This window comes from Vicugna pacos, unplaced genomic scaffold, assembly GCF_048564905.1.
Source record: "Vicugna pacos unplaced genomic scaffold, VicPac4 scaffold_21, whole genome shotgun sequence".
In the NCBI taxonomy this organism is placed as follows: domain Eukaryota; kingdom Metazoa; phylum Chordata; class Mammalia; order Artiodactyla; family Camelidae; genus Vicugna; species Vicugna pacos.
This window is the reverse complement of record NW_027328742.1, coordinates 21,915,710-21,940,765: the sequence shown is the minus strand read 5'-3', so window position 1 is coordinate 21,940,765 and position 25,056 is coordinate 21,915,710. Positions and strand designations below refer to the sequence as shown.

The 25,056-nt window shown below is 53.1% G+C and overlaps 1 long non-coding RNA gene across 1 annotated transcript; it reads right to left on the bottom strand.

Moving 5' to 3' along the window:
- Positions 1-1,498: 1,498 nt before the first annotated feature.
- Positions 1,499-24,083, bottom strand: LOC140694405 (uncharacterized). Its single transcript, XR_012070057.1, has 2 exons — positions 24,008-24,083; positions 1,499-1,854 (listed from the first exon to the last, which is right to left on the bottom strand). It is a non-coding gene; the product is annotated as an uncharacterized lncRNA (long non-coding RNA).
- Between the last annotated feature and the right edge of the window lie 973 nt (positions 24,084-25,056).

Sequence of the window (25,056 nt, the reverse complement as noted above, 5' to 3'; positions counted from 1 at the left end):
ATTCCACTTATACTTTCCTACATCCCAGCAATTCACAGACCCCACTCATATTTGTCAAATGCCTGCAGTGTATAAGGCACGGTAGCCTGCACTGTGTGTATTGTGAAGATGGTGGTGGTGGAGCCCAGTCCAAGGAGGGTGTAAAGACCAATAAGGAGCAATTTCTGTCTATGCAGGTACTTGAAACCTCGTGGGCTTCACAAAATAACTCTAACCCAAGAGCATATATGATAAATATGATAATGGAGGCAAAAAGTGTTAATGCTACAGAAAGGGTAGATACATTCTGTCTGCTGGGGCTTTAAAGAAAGTCTTTGTGGAAAAAAAAAAAAACAAACAAGTGGAACCTAATTAAACTTACAAGCTTCTGCACAGCAAAGGAAACTATAAGTAAAACAAAAAGACAACCTATGGAATGGGAAAAAATTTTTGCAGATGAAACTGACAAAGGCTTGATCTCCAGAATATATAAGCAGCTCATACGACTTAATAAGAAACAACCAAACAACCCAATCCAAAATTGGGCAAACAACCTAAACAAGCAATTCTCCAAGGAAGAGATACAAATGATCAATAGGCACATGAAAAAATGCTCACTATCACTAATTATGAGAGAAATGCAAATCAAAACTACAATGAGGTATCACCTCACGCCAGTCAGAATGACCATCATTCAAAAATCCACAAATGACAGATGCTGGAGAGGCTGTGGAGAAAGGGGAACCCTCCTACACTGCTAGTGGGAATGCAGTTTGGTGCAGCCACTGTGGAAACAGTATGGAGATTCCTCAAAGGACTAGGAATAGATTTACCGTATGACCCAGGAATCCCGTTCCTGGGCTTATATCCAGAAGGAATCCTACTTCAGGATGACACCTGAACCCCAGTGTTCGTAGCAGCACTATTTACAATAGCCAAGACATGGAGACAGCCTAAATGTCCATCAACGGATGACTGGATAAAGAAGAAGTGGTATACAATGGAATACTACTCAGCCATAAAAACTGACAACATAATGCCATTTGCAGCAACATGGATGCTCCTGGAGAATGTCATTCTAAGTGAAATAAACCAGAAAGAGATAGAAAAATACCATAAGAGGTCACTCATATGTGGAATCTAAAACAAACAAACAAACAAACCAACAAACAAAGCATAAATACAAAACAGAAACAGACTCCTGGACATAGAATACAAATTTGTGGTTGCCAAGGAGGTGGAGGGTGGGAAGGGATAGACAGGATTTTAAAATTGTAGAATAGATAAACAAGGTTATACTGTATAGCACAGGGAAATACACACAAGATTTTATGGTAGCTCACAGAGAAAAAATGTGACAATGAATATACGTATGTTCATGTATAACTGAAAAATTGTGCTCTACACTGGAATTTGACACAAAACTGTAAAATGATTACAAATCAATAAAAAAAAAAGTCTTTGTGGAGAAAGTCGTCTGGCCTGGTTGGTAAAAGATGAGAAGATATTTACCAATAAATGTGAATGAAAAGTATTTTATATACAGATTAAATAAATATCATGAATAGATTTGTAGAGATTAGATGTAGAGTCCACTGAGCCCACAGTTAATGGCCTGGTTTGGTCTGAGTATAGGTTATTTAGTCAGTGGGGAAGAATGTGTTACGTGTATAGAAACGTTGGCATCAGATTGTGATGGACTTTGATGCCAAGCTAAAGAGCTGACACTTAATTTTACAAACAAGTAGAACCTATAAAAAGAAAAGCCATAAAATATCCATCATCTAATTTTGTTTTTGTTTTATGTTGTTCTTGTTTTGTTGACTGTATGTATCGTAGAAGCATGTCCATTTCAGTGTCTCTTGCCGTCAGCTCCTAGAAGACAGAAATTACACAGTAACTCATGGAGCCTAAGAATTCACCTTTGTACCTGCCGGGGGCTAATCTAAGCACTTGACTTGTATTATATCCTCATAGTAACCCTCGGAGGTAGGCACTATTACCTTCATTTAATACAATGAGGCTGGCACTGAGCAGAAAGCAACCTAGATAAGGTAATGGCCTGGAAAGTCATAAAACTGATACATGAACCAGTTGCCAAAACACAGCCTCCTTATTAAGCTTACTGAATTGAGACTGGAGGACAGAGTTTTGGATGAAGTAGAAGAGGCAGCTTTATTTCTTTGTTGGACAAAGGAGTCATGTGGGCTAATACTTCCAAGACTGTGAGCCTGCTGAGGAGGGGAGGTGTGGGCAGGGGGTGGTTTATAGCAAAAGTTCAAGGAACAGGCCTAGTTTCCATAGAGATCACATACAGGGCAACAAACTGTTGAACCTCCACCTCCAGCTCCTCCTCCTTCACCTCCTCCTCCTCCTTCTCCACCTCCTCCTCCTTCTCCTTCTCCACCTCCTCCTCCTTCACCTCCTCCTCCTCCACCAAATCCTCCTCCTCCACCAAATCCTCCTCCACTTCCTCCTCCTCCTCCACTTCCTCCTCCACTTCCTCCTCCTCCTCCACTTCCTCCTCCTCCACCTCCTCCACCACCTCCTTCTCCATCTCCTCCTCCTCCACCTCTTCCTTCTCCTCCACATCCTCCTCCTCTTCCTCCTCCACATCCTCCTCCTCCTCCACATCCTCCTCCTCCTCCTCCTCCACCTCCTCCTCCTCCACCTCCTCCTCCTCCACCTCCTCCTCCTCCACCTCCTCCTCCTCCACATCCTCCTCCTCCACCTCCTTCTCCTCCTCCACATCTTCCACCTCCTCCTCCAACTCCTCCTCCACCTCCTCCTCCCCCACCTCCTCCTCCCCCTCCCCCACCTCCTCCTCCCCATCCCCCACCTCCTCCTCCACCTCCACCTCCTCCACCTCCACCTCCTCCACCTCCTCCTCCTTCAGATCCTCCTCCTCCTCCACCTCCTCCTACCCTCCTAGGGGAGGTAAACAGTTCAACCAGTTCCTGCCCCGGCTTCAACTATGGATGATGCTAGAAGTAGTAGGAATGAGGCGGGTAGGAGCCAGAAGCTCATGTTGTTCATATGTGGAAATGCCATGTCTGGGGAGCCAATCATTAAAGGAACCAGTCAATTTCCGAAGCCCCCAATCATGATTGGTATGACTAATCCTCCTCCTCCACCTCCTCCACCTCCTTCTCTTCCACCTCCTTCTCCTCCTCCTACTCCACCTCCTCCTCCACCTCCTCCTCCACATTCTCTTCCTCCACATCCTTCTCCTCCATATCCTCCTCCTCCTCCACATCTTCCTCCTCCACATCCTCCTCCTCCTCCACCTCCTTCTCCTCCACATCCTCCTCCTCCTCCACATATTCCTCCTCCACCACCTACTCCTTCTCCACCTCCTCCTTCTCCACCTCCTCCTCCACCTACTAGTACTCCACCTCCTCGTCCTCAACCTCCTCCTCCACCTTCACCTCCACCTCCTCCTCCTCCACCACCTCCTCCTCCTCCACCACCTCACCTTCTCCTCCTCCTCCACCTCCTCCACATTCCTTTTTAGGTAGAGAAAGTTAGTACTGCTCTTCCTGGTCCTAGAAACCAGGAAAGAAGTGAGCGTACTTTCAGATTCCATCAAAAGACTGCTTCTGGCTCTTTTCATTAGAGGCTAAATGCTGCACCACTGGTAAATCTATTTCGAGCTTGATTTATCCAGTTAATTCTCCATAATTCAACTCTTGAATTCATTGCAGACTATCTGGAAGACTGGCAGCAATTACGTTCTTTGTTAACAGATGCGTATGAAGTACCTTTAATTAAATATTATTTTGGAAATTAGACAGAATCTTGAGGATTATAGTAATAATCCTCCTCCACCTCCTCCACCACCTCCTCCTCCTCCACCTCCTCCACAGCCTCCTCCTCCTCCACCTCATCCACCTCCTCTTCCTCCACCACATTCTCCTCCACCTCCTCCTCCTCCACCTCCTCCTCCACCTACTCCACCTTCACCTCCACCTCCTCCAACTTCACCTCCACCTCCTCCTCCTCCACCACCACCACCTCCTCCACCTTCACCTCCACCTCCTCCTCCTCCACCACCACCACCTCCTCCTCCTCCTCCTCGTACGCCTCCTCCGCCACCTCCTCCTCCTCCACCTCCTCCTCCTGCTCCACCTCCTCCTCCTCCTCCACCTCCTCCACCTCCTCCTCCTCCACCTCCTCCTCCTCCACATCCTCCTTCACCTCCTCCTCCTCCTCCACCTCCACCTCCTCCACCTCCTCCTCCTCCACCTAATCCTCCTCCACCTCCTCCTCCTCCTCCACATCCTCCTTCACCTCCTCCTCCTCCTCCTCCTCCTCCACCTCCTCCTCCTCCACCTCCTCCTCCTCCACCTCCTCCTCCTCCTCCACCTCCTCCTCCTCCTCCACCTCCTCCTCCACCTCCTCCTCCTCCACCTCCTCCTCCTCCACCTCCTCCGCAACATTCTTCTCCACATCCTCCTCCTCCTCCACATCCTCCTCCACATCCTCCTCCTCCTCCTCCACATCCTCCTCCTCCTCCTCCTCCACATCCACATCCTCCTCCTCCTCAACATCCACATCCTCCTCCTCCTCCACCACATTCTCCTCCTCCACATCCTCCTCCTCCACATCTTCCTCCTCCTCCACCTCCTCCTCCTACACCTCCTCCTACTCCTCCACCTCCACCTCCTCCTACTCCTCCACATTCCTTTTTAGGTAGGGAAAGGTAGTACTGCTCTTCTTGGTCCTAGAAACCAGGAAAGAACTGAGCGTACTTTGAGATTCCATCGAAAGACTGCTTCTGGCTCTTTTCATTAGAGGCTAAATGCGGCACCACTGGTAAATCTACTTCCAGCTTGATTTATCCAGTTAATTATCCATAATTCAACTCTTGAATTCATTGCAGCCTATCTGGAAGACTGGCAGCAATTACTTTCTTTGTTAACAGTTGCGTATGAAGTAGCTTTAATTAAATATTATTTTGGAAATTAGACAGAATCTTGAGGATTATTGTAATAATCCTCCTCCACCTCCTCCTCGTCCTCCACCTCCTCCTCCTCCACCTCCTCCTCCACAGCCTCCTCCTTCTCCAACTCCTCCACCTCCTCCTCCTCCACATCAACTTCCTCCTCCTCCACCTCCTCCTCCACCTCCTCCTTCTCCTCCACCTCCTCCTCCTCCACCTCCTCCTCCTCCTCCACCTCCTCCTCCACCTCCTCCTCTTCCTCCTCCTCCTCAACCACATTCTACTCCACCACCTCCTCCTCCAACTCCTCTTCCACCTACTCCTCCTCCACCTCCTCCTCCTCCACCTCCAACTTCACCTCCTCCTCCTCCACCTCCTCCACATTCCTTTTTAAGTAGAGAAAGGTAGTACTGCTCTTCCTGGTCCTAGAAACCAGGAAAGAACTGAGCGTACTTTGAGATTCCATCGAAAGAGTGATTCTGGCTCTTTTCATTAGAGGCTAAATGCTGTACCACTGATAAATCTGCTTATAACTTGATTTATCCAGTTAATTCTCCATAATTCAACTCTTGAATTCATTGCAGGCTATCTGGAAGACTGGCAGCAATTACTTTCTTTCTTAACAGTTGCGTATAAAGTAACTTTAATTAAATATTATTTTGGAAATTGGACAGTATCTTGAGGATTATTGTAATAATACTCCTCCACCTCCACCTCCTCCTCCTCCACCTCCTCCTCCTCCACCTCCTCCTCCTCCACCTCCTCATCCTCCTCCTCCGCCACCTCCTCCTCCTCCTCTGCCACCTCCTCCTCCTCCGCCTCCTCCTCCTCCGGCTCCTCCACCTCCTCCTCTTCCTCCACATCCTCCTACTCCTCCACATTCCTTTTTATGTAGAGAAAGGTAGTACTGCTCTTCCGGGTCCTTGAAACCAGGAAAGAACTGAGCGTACTTTCAGATTCCATCGAAAGACTGCTTCTGGTTCTTTTCATTAGAGGCTAAATGCGGCACCACTGGTAAATCTACTTCCAGCTTGATTTATCCAGTTAATTCTCCATAATTCAACTCTTGAATTCATTGCAGGCTATATGGAAGACTGGCAGTAATTACTTTCTTTGTTAACAGTTGCATATGAAGTAGCTTTAATTAAATATTATATTGGAAATTAGACAGAATCTTGAGGATTATATTAATAATCTTCCTCCACCTCCTCCTCCTCTTCCTCCACCTCCTCCTCCTCCTCCTCCACCTCCTCCTCCTCGTCCACCTCCTCCTCCTCGTCCACCTCCTCCTCCTCCTCCACCACATTCTACTCCACCACCTCCTCCTCCACCACCTCCTCCTCCACCTACTCCTCCACCACCTCCTCCTCCACCTACTCCTCCTCCACCTCCTCCTCCACCTTCACCTCCTCCTCCTCCACCTCCTCCAAATTCCTTTTTAGGTAGAGAAAGGTAGTACTGCTCTTCCTGGTCCTAGAAACCAGGAAAGAACTGAGCGTACTTTGAGATTCCATCGAAAGAGTGATTCTGGCTCTTTTCATTAGAGGCTAAATGCTGCACCACTGGTAAATCTTCTTATAACTTGATTTATCCAGTTAATTCTCCATAATTCAACTCTTGAATTCATTGCAGGGTATCTGGAAGACTGGCAGCAATTACTTTCTTTCTTAACAGTTGCGTATGAAGTAACATTAATTAAATATTATTTTGGAAATTAGACAGAATCTTGAGGATTATTGTAATAATCCTCCACCTCCTCCTCCACCTCCACCACCACCACCACCACCACCTCCACCTCCACCTCGTCCTCCATCTCGTACTCCACCTCCACCTCCTCCTTCACCTCCTCCTCCTCCGCCACCTCCTCCTCCTCCTCCGCCACATCCTCCTCCTCCGCCTCCTCCTCCTCCGCCTCTTCCACCTCCTCCTCCCCCACATCCTCCTCCACCTCCTCCTCCTCCTCCTCCACCTCCTCGTTCTCCACCTCCTCCTCGTCGTCCACCTCCTCCTCCTCCCCCACCACATTCTACTCCACCACCTCCTCCTCCACCACATCCTCCTCCACCTCCTCCTCCTCCACCTCCTCCTCCTCCTCCACATTCCTTTTTAGGTAGAGAAAGGTAGTACTGCTCTTCCTGGTCCTAGAAACCAGGAAAGAACTGAGCGTACTTTGAGATTCCATTGAAAGAGTGATTCTGGCTCTTTTCATTAGAGGCTAAATGCTGCACCACTGGTAAATCTGCTTATAACTTGATTTATCCAGTTAATTCTCCATAATTCAACTCTTGAATTCATTGCAGGCTATCTGGAGGACTGGCAGCAATTACTTTCTTTCTTAACAGTTGCGTATGAAGTAACTTTAATTAAATATTATTTTGGAAATTAGACAGAATCTTGAGGATTATTGTAATAATCCTCCACCTCCTCCTCCACCTCCACCTCGTCCTCCACCTCCACCTCCTCCGCCACCTCCTCCTCCTCCGCCACCTCCTCCTCCTCCGCCTCCTCCGCCACCTCCTCCTCCTCCGCCTCCTCCTCCACCTCCTCCTCCTCCTCCTCCGCCTCCTCCTCCTCCTCCACTTCCTCCTCCTCCTCCTCCACTTCCTCCTCCTCCTCCTCCACCTCCTCCTCCTCCACATCCTCCTCCTCCTCCACATCCTCCTCCTCCTCCACATCCTCCTCCTCCTCCTCCTCGTCCTCCACGTCCTCCACGTCCTCCTCCACATCCTCCTCCTCCACATCCTACTCCTCCTCCACATCCTCCTCCTCCACATCCTCCTCCTCCACATCCTCCTCCTCCTCCTCCACATCCTCCTCCTCCTCCACATCCTCCTCCTCCACATCCTCCTCCTCCACATCCTCCTCCTCCTCCACATCCTCCTCCTCCTCCACATCCTCCTCCTCCTCCTCCTCGTCCTCCACATCCTCCTCTTCCTCCACATCCTCCTCCTCCTCCACCACATTCTCCTCCTCCACATCCTCCTCCTCCGTATCCTCCTCCTCCTCCACCTCCTCCTCCTCCACATCCTCCTCCTCCACATCCTCCTCCTCCTCCACCACATCCTCCTCCTCCACATCCTCCTTGTCCACATCCTCCTCCTCCACCTCCTCCTCCTCCATCTCCTCCTACTACTCCACCTCCTCCACACTCCTTTTTAGGTAGAGAAAGTTAGTACTGCTCTTCCTGGTCCTAGAAACCAGGAAAGAACTGAGCGTACTTTGAGATTCCATCGAAAGACTGCTTCTGTCTCTTTTCATTAGAGGCTAAATGCAGCACTACTGGTAAATCTACTTCCAGCTTGATTTATCTAGTTAATTCTCCATAATTCAACTCTTGAATTCATTGCAGCCTATCTGGAAGGCTGGCAGCAATTACTTTCTTTGTTAACAATTGCGTATGAAGTAGCTTTAATTAAATATTATTTTGGAAATTAGACAGAATCTTGAGGATTATTGTAATAATCCTCCTCCACCTCCTCCTCCTCCTCCACCTCCTCCTCCACCTCCGCCTCCTCCACCTCCTCCACATCAACCTCCTCCTCCTCCACCTCCTCCTTCTCATCCTCCTCCTCCTTCTCCTCCTCCACCTCCTCCTCCTCCAACTCCTCCTCCTCCACCTCCTCCTCCACCACCTCCTCCTCCACCTACTCCTCCTCCACCTCGTCCTCCTCCACCTCCTCCTCCTCCACCTCCTCCACATTCCTTTTTAGGTAGAGAAAGGTAGTACTGCTCTTCCTGGTCCTAGAAACCAGGAAAGAACTGAGCGTACTTTGAGATTCCATCGAAAGACTGCTTCTGGCTCTTTTCATTAGAGGCTAAATGCGGCACCACTGGTAAATCTATTTCCAGCTTGATTTATCCAGTTAATTCTCCATAATTCAACTCTTGAATTCATTGCAGGCTATCTGGAAGACTGGCAGCAATTACTTTCTTTGTTAACAGTTGCGTATGAAGTAGCTTTAATTAAATATTATTTTGGAAATTAGACAGAATCTTGAGGATTATAGTAATAATCCTCCTCCACCTCCTCCTCCACAGCCTCCTCCTCCTCCACATCCTCCTCCTCCACATCCTCCTCCTCCTCCTCCACCTCCTCCTCCTCCACCTCCACCTCCTCCACCTCCTCCTCCTCCTCCTCCACGTCCTCCTCTTTCTCCTCCACGTCCTCCTCCTCCACCTCCTCCACCTCCTCCTCCTCCAGCTCATCCACATCAACCTCCTCCTCCTCCACATCCTCCTTCTCCTCCTCCTCCACCTCCTCCTTCTCCTCCTCCTCCTCCACCTCCTCCTCCTCGTCCACCTCCTCCTCCTCCTCCACCACATTCTACTCCACCACCTCCTCCTCCACCACCTCCTCCTCCACCTACTCCTCCTCCACCTCGTCCTCCTCCACCTCCTCCTCCTCCACCTCCTCCTCCTCCACCTCCTCCACATTCCTTTTTAGGTAGAGAAAGGTAGTACTGCTCTTCCTGGTCCTAGAAACCAGGAAAGAACTGAGCGTACTTTGAGATTCCATTGAAAGAGTGATTCTGGCTCTTTTCATTAGAGGCTAAATGCTGCACCACTGGTAAATCTGCTTATAACTTGATTTATCCAGTTAATTCTCCATAATTCAACTCTTGAATTCATTGCAGGCTATCTGGAGGACTGGCAGCAATTACTTTCTTTCTTAACAGTTGCGTATGAAGTAACTTTAATTAAATATTATTTTGGAAATTAGACAGAATCTTGAGGATTATTGTAATAATCCTCCACCTCCTCCTCCACCTCCACCTCCATCTCCACCTCGTCCTCCAGTTCCACCTCCTCCTCCACCTCCTCCTCCTCCGCCACCTCCTCCTCCTCCGCCGCCTCCTCCACTTCCTCCTCTTCCACCTCCTCCTCCTCCACATCCTCCTTCTCCTCCACATCCTCCTCCTCCTCCTCCTCCTCCACATCCTCCTCCTCCTCCTCCACATCCTCCTCCTCCTCCACCACATTCTCCTCCTCCACATCCTCCTCCTCCATATCCTCCTCCTCCTCCACCTCCTCCACATCCTCCTCCTCCTCCACCACATCCTCCTCCTCCTCCACCACATCCTCCTCCTCCACATCCTCCTCGTCCACATCCTCCTCCTCCACCTCCTCCTCCTCCATCTCCTCCTACTCCTCCACCTCCTCCACATTCCTTTTTAGGTAGAGAAAGGTAGTACTGCTCTTCCTGGTCCTAGAAACCAGGAAAGAACTGAGCGTACTTTGAGATTCCATCGAAAGAGTGATTCTGGCTCTTTTCATTAGAGGCTAAATGCTGCACCACTGGTAAATCTTCTTATAACTTGATTTATCCAGTTAATTCTCCATAATTCAACTCTTGAATTCATTGCAGGGTATCTGGAAGACTGGCAGCAATTACTTTCTTTCTTAACAGTTGCGTATGAAGTAACACTAATTAAATATTATTTTGGAAATTAGACAGAATCTTGAGGATTATTGTAATAATCCTCCACCTCCTCCTCCACCTCCACCTCGTCCTCCACCTCCACCTCCTCCGCCACCTCCTCCTCCTCCGCCACCTCTTCCTCCTCCGCCACCTCCTCCTCCTCCGCCTCCTCCGCCACTTCCTCCTCCTCCGCCTCCTCCTCCACCTCCTCCTCCTCCTCCGCCTCCTCCTCCTCCACTTCCTCCTCCTCCTCCTCCACTTCCTCCTCCTCCTCCTCCACCTCCTCCTCCTCCACATCCTCCTACTCCTCCACATCCTCCTCCTCCTCCTCCTCGTCCTCCACGTCCTCCACGTCCTCCTCCACATCCTCCTCCTCCACATCCTCCTCCTCCTCATCCTCCTCCTCCTCCTCCACATACTCCTCCTCCTCCTCCACATCCTCCTCCTCCTCCACATCCTCCTCCTCCTCCACATCCTCCTCTTCCTCCACATCCTCCTCCTCCTCCACCACATTCTCCTCCTCCACAACCTCCTCCTCCATATCCTCCTCCTCCTCCACCTCCTCCTCCTCCACATCCTCCTCCTCCACATCCTCCTCCTCCTCCACCACATCCTCCTCCTCCACATCCTCCTTGTCCACATCCTCCTCCTCCACCTCCTCCTCCTCCATCTCCTCCTACTACTCCACCTCCTCCACACTCCTTTTTAGGTAGAGAAAGGTAGTACTGCTCTTCCTGGTCCTAGAAACCAGGAAAGAACTGAGCGTACTTTGAGATTCCATCGAAAGACTGCTTCTGTCTCTTTTCATTAGAGGCTAAATGCAGCACTACTGGTAAATCTACTTCCAACTTGATTTATCTAGTTAATTCTCCATAATTCAACTCTTGAATTCATTGCAGCCTATCTGGAAGGCTGGCAGCAATTACTTTCTTTGTTAACAGTTGCGTATGAAGTAGCTTTAATTAAATATTATTTTGGAAATTAGACAGAATCTTGAGGATTATTGTAATAATCCTCCTCCACCTCCTCCTCCTCCTCCACCTCCTCCTCCACCTCCTCCTCCTCCACCTCCTCCACATCAACCTCCTCCTCCTCCACCTCCTCCTTCTCCTCCTCCTCCTCCTTCTCCTCCTCCACCTCCTCCTCCTCCAACTCCTCCTCCTCCACCTCCTCTTCCACCACCTCCTCCTCCACCACCTCCTCCTCCACCTACTCCTCCTCCAACTCGTCCTCCTCCACCTCCTCCTCCTCCACCTCCTCCACATTCCTTTTTAGGTAGAGAAAGGTAGTACTGCTCTTCCTGGTCCTAGAAACCAGGAAAGAACTGAGTGTACTTTGAGATTCCATCGAAAGACTGCTTCTGGCTCTTTTCATTAGAGGCTAAATGCGGCACCACTGGTAAATCTACTTCCAGCTTGATTTATCCAGTTAATTCTCCATAATTCAACTCTTGAATTCATTGCAGACTATCTGGAAGACTGGCAGCAATTACTTTCTTTGTTAACAGTTGCGTATGAAGTAGCTTTAATTAAATATTATTTTGGAAATTAGACAGAATCTTGAGGATTATAGTAATAATCCTCCTCCACCTCCTCCTCCACCTCCTCCTCCTCCTCCACCTCCACAGCCTCCTCCTCCTCCACATCCTCCTCCTCCACATCCTCCTCCTCCACATCCTCCTCCTCCTCCTCCACCTCCTCCTCCTCCTCCTCCTCCACCTCCACCTCCTCCACCTCCTCCTCCTCCTCCACGTCCTCCTCTTTCTCCTCCACGTCCTCCTCCTCCACCTCCTCCAACTCCTCCTCCTCCAGCTCCTCCACATCAACCTCCTCCTCCTCCACATCCTCCTTCTCCTCCTCCACCTCCTCCTTCTCCTCCTCCTCCTCCACCTCCTCCTCCTCGTCCACCTCCTCCTCCTCCTCCACCACATTCTACTCCACCACCTCCTCCTCCACCACCTCCTCCTCCACTTACTCCTCCTCCACCTCGTCCTCCTCCACCTCCTCCTCCTCCACCTCCTCCTCCTCCACCTCCTCCACATTCCTTTTTAGGTAGAAAAAGGTAGTACTGCTCTTCCTGGTCCTAGAAACCAGGAAAGAACTGAGCGTACTTTGAGATTCCATTGAAAGAGTGATTCTGGCTCTTTTCATTAGAGGCTAAATGCTGCACCACTGGTAAATCTGCTTATAACTTGATTTATCCAGTTAATTCTCCATAATTCAACTCTTGAATTCATTGCATGCTATCTGGAGGACTGGCAGCAATTACTTTCTTTCTTAACAGTTGCGTATGAAGTAACTTTAATTAAATATTATTTTGGAAATTAGACAGAATCTTGAGGATTATTGTAATAATCCTCCTCCTCCTCCGCCACCTCCTCCTCCGCCACCTCCTCCTCCGCCTCCTCCGCGTCCTCCACCTCCTCCTCCTCCTATACCTCCTCCTCCTCCTCCTCCTCCACATCTTCCTCCACATCCTCCTCCTCCTCCACATCCTCCTCCTCCACATCCTCCTCCTCCTCCACATCCTCCTCCTCCTCCACATCCTCCTCCTCCTCCACCACATTCTCCTCCTCCACATCCTCCTCCATATCCTCCTCCTCCTCCACATCCTCCTCCTCCACATCCTCCTCCTCCACATCCTCCTCCTCCTCCACCACATCCTCCTCCTCCACCTCCTCCTCCTCCATCTCCTCCTACTCCTCCACCTCCTCCACATTCCTTTTTAGGTAGAGAAAGGTAGTACTGCTCTTCCTGGTCCTAGAAACCAGGAAAGAACTGAGCGTACTTTGAGATTCCATCGAAAGACTGCTTCTGGCTCTTTTCATTAGAGGCTAAATGCGGCACTACTGGTAAATCTACTTCCAGCTTGATTTATCCAGTTAATTCTCCATAATTCAACTCTTGAATTCATTGCAGCCTATCTGGAAGGCTGGCAGCAATTACTTTCTTTGTTAACAGTTGCGTATGAAGTAGCTTTAATTAAATATTACTTTGGAAATTAGAATCTCGAGGATTATTGTAATAATCCTCCTCCACCTCCTCCTCCTCCTACTCCACCTCCTCCACCTCCTCCTCCTCCACCTCCTCCTCCACCACCTCCTCCTCCACCTACTCCTCCTCCACCTCGTCCTCCTCCACCTCCTCCTCCTCCACCTCTTCCACATTCCTTTTTAGGTAGAGAAAGGTAGTACTGCTCTTCCTGGTCCTAGAAACCAGGAAAGAACTGAGCGTACTTTGAGATTCCATTGAAAGAGTGATTCTGGCTCTTTTCATTAGAGGCTAAATGCTGCACCACTGGTAAATCTGCTTATAACTTGATTTATCCAGTTTATTCTCCATAATTCAACTCTTGAATTCATTGCAGGCTATCTGGAGGACTGGCAGCAATTACTTTCTTTCTTAACAGTTGCGTATGAAGTAACTTTAATTAAATATTATTTTGGAAATTAGACAGAATCTTGAGGATTATTGTAATAATCCTCCACCTCCTCCTCCACCTCCACCTCCATCTCCACCTCGTCCTCCAGTTCCACCTCCTCCTCCACCTCCTCCTCCTCCGCCACCTCCTCCTCCTCCGCCGCCTCCTCCACTTCCTCCTCCTCCACCTCCTCCTCCTCCACATCCTCCTCCTCCTCCACATCCTCCTCCTCCTCCACATCCTCCTCCTCCTCCTCCTCCTCCTCCACATCCTCCTCCTCCTCCACCACATTCTCCTCCTCCACATCCTCCTCCTCCATATCCTCCTCCTCCTCCACCTCCTCCACATCCTCCTCCTCCTCCACCACATCCTCCTCCTCCTCCACCACATCCTCCTCCTCCACATCCTCCTCGTCCACATCCTCCTCCTCCACCTCCTCCTCCTCCATCTCCTCCTACTCCTCCACCTCCTCCACATTCCTTTTTAGGTAGAGAAAGGTAGTACTGCTCTTCCTGGTCCTAGAAACCAGGAAAGAACTGAACGTACTTTGAGATTCCATCGAAAGACTGCTTCTGGCTCTTTTCATTAGAGGCTAAATGCGGCACTACTGGTAAATCTACTTCCAGCTTGATTTATCCAGTTAATTCCCCATAATTCAACTCTTGAATTCATTGCAGCCTATCTGGAAGGCTGGCAGCAATTACTTTCTTTGTTAACAGTTGCGTATGAAGTAGCTTTAATTAAATATTATTTTGGAAATTAGACAGAATCTTGAGGATTATTGTAATAATCCTCCTCCACCTCCTCCTCCTCCTCCTCCTCCGCCACCTCCTCCTCCTCCGCCACCTCCTCCTCCTCCGCCTCCTCCGCCACCTCCTCCTCCTCCGCCTCCTCCTCCACCTCCTCCTCCTCCTCCTCCGCCTCCTCCTCCTCCTCCACTTCCTCCTCCTCCTCCTCCACTTCCTCCTCCTCCTCCTCCACCTCCTCCTCCTCCACATCCTCCTCCTCCTCCACATCCTCCTCCTCCTCCTCCTCGTCCTCCACGTCCTCCACGTCCTCCTCCACATCCTCCTCCTCCACATCCTCCTCCTCCTCCACATCCTCCTCCTCCACATCCTCCTCCTCCACATCCTCCTCCTCCTCCTCCACATACTCCTCCTCCTCCTCCACATCCTCCTCCTCCTCCACATTCTCCTCTTCCTCCACATCCTCCTCCTCCTCCACCACATTCTCCTCCTCCACATCCTCCTCCTCCATATCCTCCTCCTCCTCCACCTCCTCCTCCTCCACATCCTCCTCCTCCACATCCTCCTCCTCCTCCACCACATCCTCCTCCTCCACATCCTCCTTGTCCACATCCTCCTCCTCCACCTCCTCCTCCTCCATCTCCTCCTACTACTCCACCTCCTCCACACTCCTTTTTAGGTAGAGAAAGGTAGTACTGCTCTTCCTGGTCCTAGAAACCAGGAAAGAACTGAGCGTACTTTGAGATTCCATCGAAAGACTGCTTCTGTCTCTTTTCATTAGAGGCTAAATGCAGCACTACTGGTAAATCTACTTCCAGCTTGATTTATCTAGTTAATTCTCCATAATTCAACTCTTGAATTCATTGCAGCCTATCTGGAAGGCTGGCAGCAATTACTTTCTTTGTTAACAATTGCGTATGAAGTAGCTTTAATTAAATATTATTTTGGAAATTAGACAGAATCTTGAGGATTATTGTAATAATCCTCCTCCACCTCCTCCTCCTCCTCCACCTCCTCCTCCACCTCCGCCTCCTCCACCTCCTCCACATCAACCTCCTCCTCCTCCACCTCCTCCTTCTCATCCTCCTCCTCCTTCTCCTCCTCCACCTCCTCCTCCTCCAACTCCTCCTCCTCCACCTCCTCCTCCACCACCTCCTCCTCCACCACCTCCTCCTCCACCTACTCCTCCTCCACCTCGTCCTCCTCCACCTCCTCCTCCTCCACCTCCTCCACATTCCTTTTTAGGTAGAGAAAGGTAGTACTGCTCTTCCTGGTCCTAGAAACCAGGAAAGAACTGAGCGTACTTTGAGATTCCATCGAAAGACTGCTTCTGGCTCTTTTCATTAGAGGCTAAATGCGGCACCACTGGTAAATCTACTTCCAGCTTGATTTATCCAGTTAATTCTCCATAATTCAACTCTTGAATTCATTGCAGGCTATCTGGAAGACTGGCAGCAATTACTTTCTTTGTTAACAGTTGCGTATGAAGTAGCTTTAATTAAATATTATTTTGGAAATTAGACAGAATCTTGAGGATTATAGTAATAATCCTCCTCCACCTCCTCCTCCACCTCCTCCTCCACAGCCTCCTCCTCCTCCACATCCTCCTCCTCCACATCCTCCTCCTCCACATCCTCCTCCTCCTCCTCCACCTCCTCCTCCTCCTCCTCCACCTCCTCCACCTCCTCCTCCTCCTCCTCCTCCTCCACGTCCTCCTCTTTCTCCTCCACGTCCTCCTCCTCCACCTCCTCCACCTCCTCCTCCTCCAGCTCCTCCACATCAACCTCCTCCTCCTCCACATCCTCCTTCTCCTCCTCCTCCACCTCCTCCTTCTCCTCCTCCTCCTCCACCTCCTCCTCCTCGTCCACCTCCTCCTCCTCCTCCACCACATTCTACTCCACCACCTCCTCCTCCACCACCTCCTCCTCCACCTACTCCTCCTCCACCTCGTCCTCCTCCACCTCCTCCTCCTCCACCTCCTCCTCCTCCACCTCCTCCTCCTCCACCTCCTCCACATTCCTTTTTAGGTAGAGAAAGGTAGTACTGCTCTTCCTGGTCCTAGAAACCAGGAAAGAACTGAGCGTACTTTGAGATTCCATTGAAAGAGTGATTCTGGCTCTTTTCATTAGAGGCTAAATGCTGCACCACTGGTAAATCTGCTTATAACTTGATTTATCCAGTTAATTCTCCATAATTCAACTCTTGAATTCATTGCAGGCTATCTGGAGGACTGGCAGCAATTACTTTCTTTCTTAACAGTTGCGTATGAAGTAACTTTAATTAAATATTATTTTGGAAATTAGACAGAATCTTGAGGATTATTGTAATAATCCTCCACCTCCTCCTCCACCTCCACCTCCATCTCCACCTCGTCCTCCAGTTCCACCTCCTCCTCCACCTCCTCCTCCTCCGCCACCTCCTCCTCCTCCGCCGCCTCCTCCACTTCCTCCTCTTCCACCTCCTCCTCCTCCACATCCTCCTCCTCCTCCACATCCTCCTCCTCCTCCTCCTCCTCCTCCACATCCTCCTCCTCCTCCTCCTCCACATCCTCCTCCTCCTCCACCACATTCTCCTCCTCCACATCCTCCTCCTCCATATCCTCCTCCTCCTCCACCTCCTCCACATCCTTCTCCTCCTCCACCACATCCTCCTCCTCCTCCACCACATCCTCCTCCTCCACATCCTCCTCGTCCACATCCTCCTCCTCCACCTCCTCCTCCTCCATCTCCTCCTACTCCTCCACCTCCTCCACATTCCTTTTTAGGTAGAGAAAGGTAGTACTGCTCTTCCTGGTCCTAGAAACCAGGAAAGAACTGAGCGTACTTTGAGATTCCATCGAAAGACTGCTTCTGGCTCTTTTCATTAGAGGCTATATGCGGCACCACTGGTAAATCTACTTCCAGCTTGATTTATCCAGTTAATTCTCCATAATTCAACTCTTGAATTCATTGCAGACTATCTGGAAGACTGGCAGCAATTACTTTGTTAACAGATGCGTATGAAGTAGCTTTAATTAAATATTATTTTGGAAACTAGACAGAATCTTGAGGATTATTGTAATAATCCTCCTCCACCTCCTCCTCCTCCTCCTCCACATCCTCCTCCTCCACCTCCTCCTCCTCCACCTCCTCCTCCTCCACATCCTCCTCCTGCACATCCTCCTCCTCCTCCACCACATCCTCCTCCTCCACATCCTCCTCGTCCACATCCTCCTCCTCCACCTCCTCCTCCTCCATCTCCTCCTACTCCTCCACCTCCTCCACATTCCTTTTTAGGTAGAGAAAGTTAGTACTGCTCTTCCTGGTCCTAGAAACCAGGAAAGAACTGAGCGTACTTTGAGATTCCATCGAAAGACTGCTTCTGGCTCTTTTCATTAGAGGCTAAATGCGGCACTACTGGTAAATCTACTTCCAGCTAGATTTATCCAGTTAATTCTCCATAATTCAACTCTTGAATTCATTGCAGCCTATCTGGAAGGCTGGCAGCAATTACTTTCTTTGTTAACAGTTGCGTATGAAGTAGCTTTAATTAAATATTATTTTGGAAATTAGACAGAATCTTGAGGATTATTGTAATAATCCTCCTCCACCTCCTCCTCCTCCTCCTCCTCCTCCTCGACCTCCTCCTCCACCTCCTCCACCTCCTCCTCCTCCTCCACATCAACCTCCTCCTCCTCCACCTCCTCCTTCTCCACCTCCTCCTTCTCCTCCTCCTCCTTCTCCTCCTCCTCCTTGTCCACCTCCTCCTCCTCCTTCACCACATTCTACTCCACCACCTCCTCCTCCACCACCTCCTCCTCCACCTACTCCTCCTCCACGTCCTCCTCCTCCTCCACCACATTCTACTCCACCACCTCCTCCTCCACCACCTCCTCCTCCACCTACTCCTCCTCCACGTCCTCCTCCTCCACCTCCTCCTCCTCCACCTCCTCCTCCAAATTCCTTTTTAGGTAGAGAAAGGTAGTACTGCTCTTCCTGGTCCTAGAAACCAGGAAAGAACTGAGCGTACTTTGAGATTCCATCGAAAGACTGCTTCTGGCTCTTTTCATTAGAGGCTAAATGCGGCACTACTGGTTAATCTACTTCCAGCTTGATTTATCCAGTTAATTCTCCATAATTCAACTCTTGAATTCATTGCAGCCTATCTGGAAGGCTGGCAGCAATTACTTTCTTTGTTAACAGTTGCGTATGAAGTAGCTTTAATTAAATATTATTTTGGAAATTAGACAGAATCTTGAGGATTATTGTAATAATCCTCCTCCACCTCCTCCTCCTCCTCCTCCTCGACCTCCTCCTCCACCTCCTCCACCTCCTCCTCCTCCTCCACATCAACCTCCTCCTCCTCCACCTCCTCCTTCTCCACCTCCTCCTTCTCCTCCTCCTCCTCCTTCTCCTCCTCCTCCTCCTCCTCCTCGTCCACCTCCTCCTCCTCCTCCACCACATTCTACTCCACCACCTCCTCCTCCACCACCTCCTCCTCCACCTACTCCTCCTCCACGTCCTCCTCCTCCACCTCCTCCTCCTCCACCTCCTCCTCCAAATTCCTTTTTAGGTAGAGAAAGGTAGTACTGCTCTTCCTGGTCCTAGAAACCAGGAAAGAACTGAGCGTACTTTGAGATTCCATTGAAAGAGTGATTCTGGCTCTTTTCATTAGAGGCTAAATGCTGCACCACTGGTAAATCTGCTTATAACTTGATTTATCCAGTTAATTCTCCATAATTCAACTCTTGAATTCATTGCAGGCTATCTGGAGGACTGGCAGCAATTACTTTCTTTCTTAACAGTTGCGTATGAAGTAACTTTAATTAAATATTATTTTGGAAATTAGACAGAATCTTGAGGATTATTGTAATAATCCTCCACCTCCTCCTCCACCTCCACCTCCACCTCGTCCTCCACCTCCACCTCTTCCTCCACCTCCTCCGCCACCTCCTCCTCCTCCGCCTCCTCCGCCACCTCCTCCTCCTCCGCCTCCTCCTCCACCTCCTCCGCCTTCTCCTCCTCCTCCACTTCCTCCTCCTCCACCTCCTCCTCAACCTCCTCCTCCTCCACATCCTCCTCCTCCTCCTCCTCCTCGTCCTACACGTCCTCCTCCACATCCTCCTCCTCCACATCCTCCTCCTCCACATCCTCCTCCTCCTCCACATCCTCCTCCTCTTCCACATCCTCCTCCTCCACATCCTCCTCCTCCACATCCTCCTCCTCCTCCTCCACATCCTCCTCCTCCTCCACATCCTCCTCCTCCACATCCTCCTCCTCCTCCACATCCTCCTCCTCCACATCCTCCTCCTCCTCCTCCACATCCTCCTCCTCCTACTCCACATCCTCCTCCTCCTCCACATCCTCCTCCTCCTCCACCACATCCTCCTCCTCCACATCCTCCTCGTCCACATCCTCCTCCTCCACCTCCTCCTCCTCCATCTCCTCCTACTCCTCCACATTCCTTTTTAGGTAGAGAAAGGTAGTACTGCTCTTCCTGGTCCTAGAAACCAGGAAAGAACTGAGCGTACTTTGAGATTCCATCGAAAGACTGCTTCTGGCTCTTTTCATTAGAGGCTAAATGCGGCACTACTGGTAAATCTACTTCCAGCTTGATTTATCCAGTTAATTCTCCATAATTCAACTCTTGAATTCATTGCAGCCTATCTGGAAGGCTGGCAGCAATTACTTTCTTTGTTAACAGTTGCGTATGAAGTAGCTTTAATTAAATATTATTTTGGAAATTAGACAGAATCTTGAGGATTATTGTAATAATCCTCCTCCACCTCCTCCTCCTCCTCCTCCACCTCCTCCTCCTCCACCTCCTCCACATCAACCTCCTCCTCCTCCACCTCCTCCTCCTCCTCCTTCTCCTCCTCCTCCACCTCCTCCTCCTCCACCACCTCCTCCTCCACCTACTCCTCCTCCATATCCTCCTCCTCCTCCACATCCTCCTCCTCCACATCCTCCTCCTCCTCCACCACATCCTCCTCCTCCACATCCTCCTCGTCCCCATCCTCCTCCTCCACCTCCTCCTCCTCCATCTCCTCCTACTCCTCCACCTCCTCCACATTCCTTTTTAGGTAGAGAAAGGTAGTACTGCTCTTCCTGGTCCTAGAAACCAGGAAAGAACTGAGCGTACTTTGAGATTCCATCGAAAGACTGCTTCTGGCTCTTTTCATTAGAGGCTAAATGCGGCACCACTGATAAATCTACTTCCAGCTTGATTTATCCAGTCAATTCTCCATAATTCAACTCTTGAATTCATTGCAGACTATCTGGAAGACTGGCAGCAATTACTTTCTTTGTTAACAGATGCGTATGAAGTAGCTTTAATTAAATATTATTTTGGAAACTAGACAGAATCTTGAGGATTATTGTAATAATCCTCCTCCACCTCCTCCTCCTCCTCCTCCTCCGCCACCTCCTCCTCCACCTCCTCCTCCTCCAACTCCTCCTCCTCCTCCTCCTCCAGATTCTCCTCCTCCACATCCTCCTCTCCTCCACATCCTCCTCCTCCTCCTCCACATCCTCCTCCTCCTCCACATCCTCCTCCTCCTCCTCATCCTCCTCCTCCTCCACATCCTCCTCCTCCACATCCTCTTCCACATCCTCCTCCTCCTCCTCCACATCCTCCTCCTCCTCCTCCACTACCTCCTCCTCATCCGCCACCTCCTACTCCTCCACATTCTCCTCCACATCCTCTTCCTCCACATCGTCTTCCTCCTCCACATCCTCCTCCTCCTCCTCCACATCCTCCTCCTCGTCCACATTCTCCTCCTCCTCGTCCACATTCTCCTCCTCCACATTCTCCCCCTCCTCCTCCACATTCTCCTCCTCCTCCACATTCTCCTCCACTCCACATTCTCCTCCACCTCCTCCACCACCTTCTCCTCCACCACCACCCCCACCACCTCCTCCTCCACCACCACCTCCTCCATCACCTCCTTCTCCTCCTCCATGTCTTCCTCCCCCTTTTTCGTTCACAGTGATGCCAGCAGTGCGCTGGGGGCCGCCGCTGCCGCCGCCGCCGGCTGCAGCCGCCTCCCGCCTCCCGCCCGCCTCTCACCGCAGTCTCCCGCCTCCGGCCGCCACCCGCCGCTGCTGCCTCCCGCCCCGCCCGCCTCCTGCCACCGCCCGCAGCCCGCCGCGCTCCCACTCAGCGCGGCGGGAACCGGGCCCTTGTTCGTTCACAGGGATGCCAGCAGCATGCTAGGTGCCGCTGCCGCCGCCGCCGCCCGCCTCCAGCCGCCGTGTCCCGCCTCCCGCTGCCGCCCGCCGCCGCTCGCCGCCGCCGCCCTCCGCCGCTGCCTCCCGCCACCGCCCGCCTTCTGCCGCCATCTCCCGCCTCCCGCCGCCGCCTGACGCCGCCCGCGCGCAGCGGGAGCGCGGCGGGAACCGGGCCCTTGTTCGTTCACAGCGATGCCAGCAGCGTGCTGGGTGCCGCCGCCGCCGCCGCCGCCCGCCTCCGCTGCCTCCCGCCACCGTCCGCCTCCCGCCGCCGTCTCCCGCCTCCCGCCGCCGCCTGCCGCCGCCCGCCGCGCTCCTCGGCGGGAACCGGGCCCTTGTTCGTTCACAGCGATGCCAGCAGCGTGCTGGGTGCCTCCGCGCCGCCGTCTCCCGCCTCCCGCCGCCGCTGCCTCCCGCCACTGCCCGTCTCCCGCCGCCGTCTCCCGCCTCCAGCCGCCGTCTCCCGCCTCCCGCCGCCGCCCGCCGCCGCCGCCTCTGGCCGCCGCTGCCTCCCGCCACTGCCTGCCTCCCGCCGCCGTCTCCCGCCTCCCGCCGCCGCCTGCTGCCGCCCGCCGCGCTCCCGCTCCGCGCGGCGGGAACCGGGCCCTTGTTCGTTCACAGCGATGCCAGCAGCATGCTGGGTGCCGCCGCCGCCGCCGCCCGCCTCCAGCCGACGTCTCCCGCCGCCCGCCGCCGCCCGCCGCCGCCCGCAGCCGCTGCCTCCCGCCACCGCCCGCTTCCTGCCGCCATCTCCCGCCTCCCGCCGCCGCCCGCCGCCGCCGCCGCCGCCGCCGCCTCCCGCCACCGCCCGCCTCCTGCCGCCGTCTCCCGCCGCTGCCCGCCGCCGCCGCCGCCCGCCGCCGCTGCCTCCCGCCACCGCCCGCCTCCCGCCGCCGTCTCCCGCCTCCCGCAGCCCGCCGCGCTCCCCGCTCCGGTAGCGGGAACCGGGCCCTTGTTCGTTAACAGAGATGCCAGCAGCGTGCTGGGTGCCGCCGCCGCCGCCCGCCGCCGCCCGCCGCCGCTGCCTCCCGCCACCGCCCGCCTCCCGCCGCCGTCTCCCGCCTCCCGCCGCCGCCCGCCGCCTCCCGCCACCGCCCGCCTCCTGCCGCCGTCTCCCGCCGCTGCCCGCCGCCGCCGCCGCCCGCCGCCGCTGCCTCCCGCCACCGCCCGCCTCCCGCCGCCGCCGCCGCCTCCCGCCACCGCCCGCCTCCTGCCGCCGTCTCCCGCCGCTGCCCGCCGCCGCCGCCGCCCGCCGCCGCTGCCTCCCGCCACCGCCCGCCTCCCGCCGCCGCCTCCCGCCTCCCGCAGCCCGCCGCGCTCCCGCTCCGGTAGCGGGAACCGGGCCCTTGTTCGTTAACAGAGATGCCAGCAGCGTGCTGGGTGCCGCCGCCGCCGCCGCCTCCCGCCCCCGCCCGCCTCCCGCCGCCGCCTCCCACCGCGCTCCCGCTCCGGTAGCGGGAACCGGGCCCTTGTTTGTTAACAGAGATGCCAGCAGCGTGCTGGGTGCCGCCGCCGCCGCCGCCGCCGCCGCCGCCGCCGCCCACCGCCTCCCCCCCCCCCCGCCTCCCGCCGCCGCCCGCCGCCGCCCGCCTCCCGCCGCCGCCCACCGCCTCCCCCCCCGCCTCCCGCCGCCGCCCGCCTCCTACCGCCTTCTCCCGCCTCCCGCCGCCGCCGCCGCCGCCGCTGCCTCCCGCCGCCGCTGCCTCCCGCCACTGCCCGCCTCCCGCCGCCGTCTCCCGCCTCCCGCCGCCGCCCGCCGCCGCCGCCGCCGCCGCCCGTCGCCGCCGCCTCCCGCCCCCGCCCGCCTCCCGCCGCCGCCTCCCACCGCGCTCCCGCTCCGGTAGCGGGAACCGGGCCCTTGTTTGTTAACAGAGATGCCAGCAGCGTGCTGGGTGCCGCCGCCGCCGCCCGCCTCCCGCCGCCGCCCACCGCCTCCCCCCCCCGCCTCCCGCCGCCGCCCGCGGCCGCCCGCCGCCGCTGACTCCCGCCACCGCCCGCCTCCTACCGCCTTCTCCCGCCTCCCGCCGCCGCCGCCGCCGCCGCTGCCTCCCGCCACCGCCCGCCTCCCGCCGCCGCCTCCCGCCTCCTGCAGCCCGCCGCGCTCCCGCTCCGGTAGCGGGAACCGGGCCCTTGTTTGTTAACAGAGATGCAAGCAGCGTGCTGGGTGCCGCCGCCGCCGCCGCCGCCGCCCGCCTCCCGCCGCCCCCCGCCGCCGCCGCCCTCGCCCGCCGCCCCCCGCCCGCCGCCGCCGCCGCCGCCGCCGCCGCTTCGTGGAGCCGTTCGCGGGGCCTACCTTTTCGAAGAGTACCCATGCCCTCGATGGCTCCAACACCCCTTGTCTCTTGACTCCGCGTCCATGGGGCCCCAGGAGACACTCCACGTTCGCGGAGAGGCCTGGAGGACACACAGCGCTCACCGCTCCGCTCCCCTTCGGCGTACATCCTCTCTGGAAGCCACTGGAACAAGGCAGGGCCCGCCCCCAGGAAGGGGGCGTGGCCACGGCGCCCGCTCCAAGGACCCCGGGTCAGGCTGCCCTCCGCGCCGCCTGAGAAAACGCAGCCCCACTGTGATTGGATGAGGCAATGCACTATAATAAATGAATGAATAAAAGCTATATAAATATGAGGCACACATTAAAGAAGAGACATGTTTACCACCAAGAATTGTGGAGTATTTCTTTACAAGAACATTTCAAGGCACAAATAAAAATACTTCAGGAAATATATACTAAATCTTTTAATTCAAATAATAGTATAGAATCCTTCTCAGAAAGATTATTGTACATTATATCTATTATTTTACAATAATAGAAAATAAAATTAGTAATACAAATATTTAAAGCCAATCATCAGAATTAAATTAATATTTATTTATATAAACAATGTAAGTAAGTAAAAATCATCAATTCCATTTAATATAAAGTATATTTCTGGAATATAATTATTTTTAAATGAGAATTATCAATTTCAATTCAACCAAATATATATATTTGTATATACACACACACACACACAGATATATATATATCTGAATTATTATGCTGCATACCAGAAATGAACACATTATAAACTGACTATACTTCAACAAAACAATAAAATTTTTTTAAAAAGGAAGCCAAGTTCCTCCAGATACCCCATAGACACTTCAAAAGCCACTTGGTGAGGGCCAGATGCATCATTTAATCAGCCTGAAAATTCGTGGGAGGAGGAAACATTATTCTTATCTTAGAGACCAGGGAAGTTTCAGATTGTTTTGCATAAACTTTTAGGTTGGCAGAATGGGATGAGCAGACCCTGGGATTCCTACTCAGTCCTGAGTGTCCCCTATAATTCCATGGCTCTC